Here is a 4,709-nt window from a genome sequence, read left to right as displayed (position 1 = left end):
GGAAATAAAAAGATACTTAATTAGATTTTTGAGATATCCATTAAGCTTAGACATGAATGCATCCTAAGTGCGATGATCATTTTATTCTTCCTTTAAATTTTCTAGAAGAGTCCTAGAATTTTTGAATATTAATTAAATCAGTAGATTTAATTAAATTAGCAAAATTATTCACTTAACTAGAGGGTGCTACCTCCCATGCCATTTATTTAAACATACTAAAAATTTTGGCTCGAGGTCTAAATACTCGTTAGCGTATCGAAATTTCTTAAAATTAATCATTTGAGCACTCTTGCTAATTTCCGGAAAAATTAGACTTATCTTCGTGGAATTAATTTGCGGACTATTAATTAATCCATAACATATGAAAGCCCATGATTTAAATAAATTCTTAGTCCATACTTTAATTAATTGGTGGCCCAAACTATTACTAAAAAGGCCCAACCAAATAAAAACTAAGGGAGGCCCAATCAACTAAAGAAAAGATGAGGGAAGGCCCAAAACCCTCCTACATCCATCGGCCCTCCCTTCCTCACCTCCCCATTCTCAAATTCCACATTCAAGCCCTAAATCGAGAGAGAGCTCGGCGGCGCCTCCTCGTCTACCTCCGCCGGCTGCTCCGATCAGCGTCCCTCCCGTGCGTCGCCGGAGACTCCGTCACTTTCCCCTCTTCTCTCTGTCTCTACCTCATCTTCGCAACCCAACTCAAACCCTATTTCAAATTTTCTCTTCTCCCTCGGCGGTGCCGCCGCCTCACCAGGTCGCCGGATCGCCGCCGGCTTCAGCTCCTCGGCGGCATGGAGTCGCCGATCGTTGGTGCTAGCGAGTCTCGCCGTCGCACGAGGTTCCGGAAACGGCGCCTCTATCCAACGCCGCCATCCGCCTCCGGCGGCGTCCCTCTCTGTCTTGCTCACTCCGCCGCCGCTGCTGCTCGCGCGGTGGCTCGCCGTCGCGGCCCTCCATCTATCTCTCTCCTATTCCCAAATCGGTAATTCCCCATACCGATGAAACCGAGGAGCAGCGCCTCCTTCCTCGTCTCCGGCTGCTCGACGGCAGACCCACCGCCGCCTGTCGTCATCCGCCGCTGCCTCCTTCTCACGCCTTCCGTTGACGTCGCGCCACCGACGGACAACCTCGTTCTAAGCTAAGCTTTCTGACTTCTATTACTTATCTTGATTCGCGGTTTTTATTTGGCAAGGCTAGGTAGAAATGATTCATGACTATTAGTGATGTTCAAGCTTGATATTGTGAGAGTTCGATTATTGTCCATTAAATTGGTTTGTAGCAGAGGCTTTATGTTGGTTCTTGGCAGAAAAATTTAGTTAAACTGGAATAAATCTTTACATAGATATGCTACACTACTCCTTCCTGACTGTAATAGTTTGGCTAAGGCATTGGCTCATGAAGATCATATCCTTGGCTATTGGTGTTGTTCCTATGACTTCCTAAGTGATCCTACATTTGTGATTCTAAGTTCTAGAATTGATCATGTGGTTGTTCTATATGATGGCATGAAAATGATTGAGAGGGAAGGGGGGGGGGGGGGGGTGGAGGTGCTTACCTCTCGGTATCACGGCTGCTTCGAGAACTATGCTTTTGGTCTCGGTTTTCCTCCCTCTCAAGCTTGCTACTGCTTGTTCTTAGTTTTCACTAGAGTTTTGCTGAAATTTGTGATGTGTAGGAGGGTGTTCAAAGGTGGTGTGGGGGGGGCTTTTTATGGCTGAACTCTTGATGTACTATGGGGGGGATTAATTGGGGTTGTTACTCTATTTTGTTCCCATCTTGCAGAGGATCTCCTTTGTCTATGATTCTGCAGTAGGATACACTTGAGAGATGGCTTTATTTGAGTACTTTGTACATGGATATTAATTGTTACTTGTTTGATGTGGCTGTGAGAACAGGTGCTGCATCGGTGAGGGCTTGCAGGCTGGACTTGCCCCTTTTTGGGTAAGTCCTTGGTCTTCATAGGGAAAGAAGGTTGTTTCTTCCCCTCTATAAGTATTCCATTAATTACTCTTGTCTCATGGCCCTTAAAACTTGTTTTTAACTTGCAGGTGAGAGAGAAATCTCGGCTGCTACCTGGCTGCACCGCGAGCGGGCCTGGAGTTGATGTCTGGGCCGACGGCTGCTCGAAACGGGCCCTAAATTGGGCCTGGAGAAAAGGCCCGAAATGCACTCCATATTTTTTTCATTTTCCTTTCCTTGTTTATCTTTCTTTGGGGACTTAATCCGTGTAATCTATTTTATTAGTTGTTCATTAATTAAGCTTTGTTCCCAAGTTTGTAGTATTTGAAAATTAGTTGTTCGCTTATTGTTTTCGCAAATTTCTATTCGAAAATTCGTGACATTTTACAATGTAAAGTTCAAATGTTTAGTTCATTTGATTACTTTAGCTTTTACTTGTAATTAAAAGAATTGAATCTCATAACAAGGGCTCGAGTTCCAATAACTTTTCATGAACGAAGAACTACACATCCTTAGTTCGTTCTAAAACAAAACGAAGGAAAGAAAATATGATGCGGGTATTACATCGATACTCCTCGATAGACATAGCACAATGTTCAGCTTCGTGTTTTTATACTTCTCGATAGACATAGCACAACATGTGGGTTGTTGTGGTAGTATTGTTGATCGGGTCCAACTTGACCAGTAAAATTTTAGTAGTCAATCCTCACCAATGTGTCAATCCTATTTGGTATGCCCTACTAATAGAGATTTGACAAGTGGAAAATACATATAGTCATGTTTCCAACTAGATATATAAACAATGGAAACATTAAATTATATGGAAAGTTTCTTTGGATTCCATGTATAATAAATAAGTACACTACATATGAAAGAGATATTCATTATTCTATTTATTTAAATAATTAATCATCATCACAATTATTGTCAAGTCATTTTATACGTAAATATACAAAAATGGTAGCTTTATATTAGAACATTATTTGTTTTATTTTATTATGAAACCATGGTGATATTTCATGTATTAACTATTATCAATTAACTTTGATAAGATTAAATTTTTTAATTGGGGATCACTATCACTTTTATTATAGTAGTTTTAGTTTTTTATAATTTTAAATTTAAATGTTATTTATGGAATTTTTGTTATGGAATTTTTTGATTGTATATTGAAAAGGATAAAATGTACTAGTATTAGTTTTTAGATCATCTTATTATTATATAACTATTTTTATAAATTTAACATAGCATTCTGTATATAATATTCATACCATCAATGTGTGCAATGAAAATATTAAACAAAAACTATGTTATATAATTAGTCATATAATTAATTTAAATTATACATTTCATAATTCTTTATATTTTAATTTAATTTATAAGTATTTAATGCTAATAAACTTGCAGTTATAATTACATATTTTATTTATCTAAACTTTTGTATATATAAATAAAGAGAAAAAAAGTAATCACCTAAAATCTAAAATGGTGATGTGATCGTTTTCTGTATGTATGTTAACACTACTATATATTTCAATATTTAATCAATTTTCATGATTATTGTCTAGGTTATGTATATTTACATATAAAATGACTTGACAATAATTGTGATGATGATTATTTATTTAAATAAATAGAATAATAAATATCTCTTTCATATGTAGTGTACTTATTTATTATTCATGGAATCTAAAGAAACTTTCCATATAATTTAATGTTTCCATTGTTTATATATCTAGTTGGAAACATGACTATATGTATTTTCCACTTGTCAAATCTCTATTAGTAGGGCATACAAAATAGGATTGACATCTTGGTGAGGATTGACCACTAAATTTTTACTCACAATTTGACCCAAAGAACCTTGTTGAATAAATCTCTCATCACCTTCAATTTTATATAAATATCATCCAAATCAGTCGACAATAAAATGATAAAATGACTATAAAGCTGTAAAATTAATTTGAAAACAATAACTATAAGAAATTTATTACAACAAATAACTTGTACCTTTTCCTAAAATCTATAACTTCATCTAAGTAAGCATTAATTAGAACCTTTGATGATTGAAAATGTGTAGATATTCTCATCACACCTAATAAATATAGACACAAATGTTAACTGTCAGTTTGACAGACTAGTATTAACACCCGAGCTATGCACGGGACATGAAATTTTCAAATAATGAACACAAATCCTAATGAAATATAAAAAATAAGAATTAAAAATAATATAAAGATTTACAAAAACATAATGAGATTATCTTGTCCCACTTTAAATGAAGAATTTACTCCTCCCTAATAAATAAAACATTTCAAATTCGGTAATCGATTTTATACAATTTTAATTTATGATATAAGTGGAGTAAAATAAATGACAAATAAGAGATGTGTGACTAATGATAAAAAATTATGAGTTAGTTAGATTAAGATGAATAAAGAAAATATGTGTCAGTAGAGATTAAAGAGAAAAACAACAACAAACCAACCAATAGTTCATAAGTTTTGTTTAAGATAGACGAACAAATGATACTATCATTCACAATACACGAATTAGGTTGATCAAGTAGATCATCACTCGTAGCTATTGAACTTTGAACGGATACACCAACATTAGCTATACAAAAATGTAATAAAATTAGTAAGTTCAAATACAATATAATATGATTCAAGATATAATTATAATATACAAATACACATTAAAATAAAGAATATAGTATAACTTAGGGATGTCAATATAGCCCGTAG

General features: G+C 34.9%; 1 long non-coding RNA gene across 1 annotated transcript; it reads left to right on the top strand.

Annotated features, from left to right (window-relative positions):
* Positions 1-523: 523 nt before the first annotated feature.
* LOC125202214 (uncharacterized) lies at positions 524-2,376 on the top strand. The gene is made up of 2 exons (XR_007173060.2): positions 524-1,974; positions 2,052-2,376. It is a non-coding gene; the product is annotated as an uncharacterized LOC125202214 (long non-coding RNA).
* The last annotated feature ends 2,333 nt before the right edge of the window (positions 2,377-4,709 follow it).

This window comes from Salvia hispanica, chromosome 2 (assembly GCF_029641045.1).
Source record: "Salvia hispanica isolate PSC_SH4W2 chromosome 2, Shi_PSC_v1, whole genome shotgun sequence".
Taxonomy (NCBI): domain Eukaryota; kingdom Viridiplantae; phylum Streptophyta; class Magnoliopsida; order Lamiales; family Lamiaceae; genus Salvia; species Salvia hispanica.
This window is presented reverse-complemented; position numbering and strand designations above follow the sequence as displayed.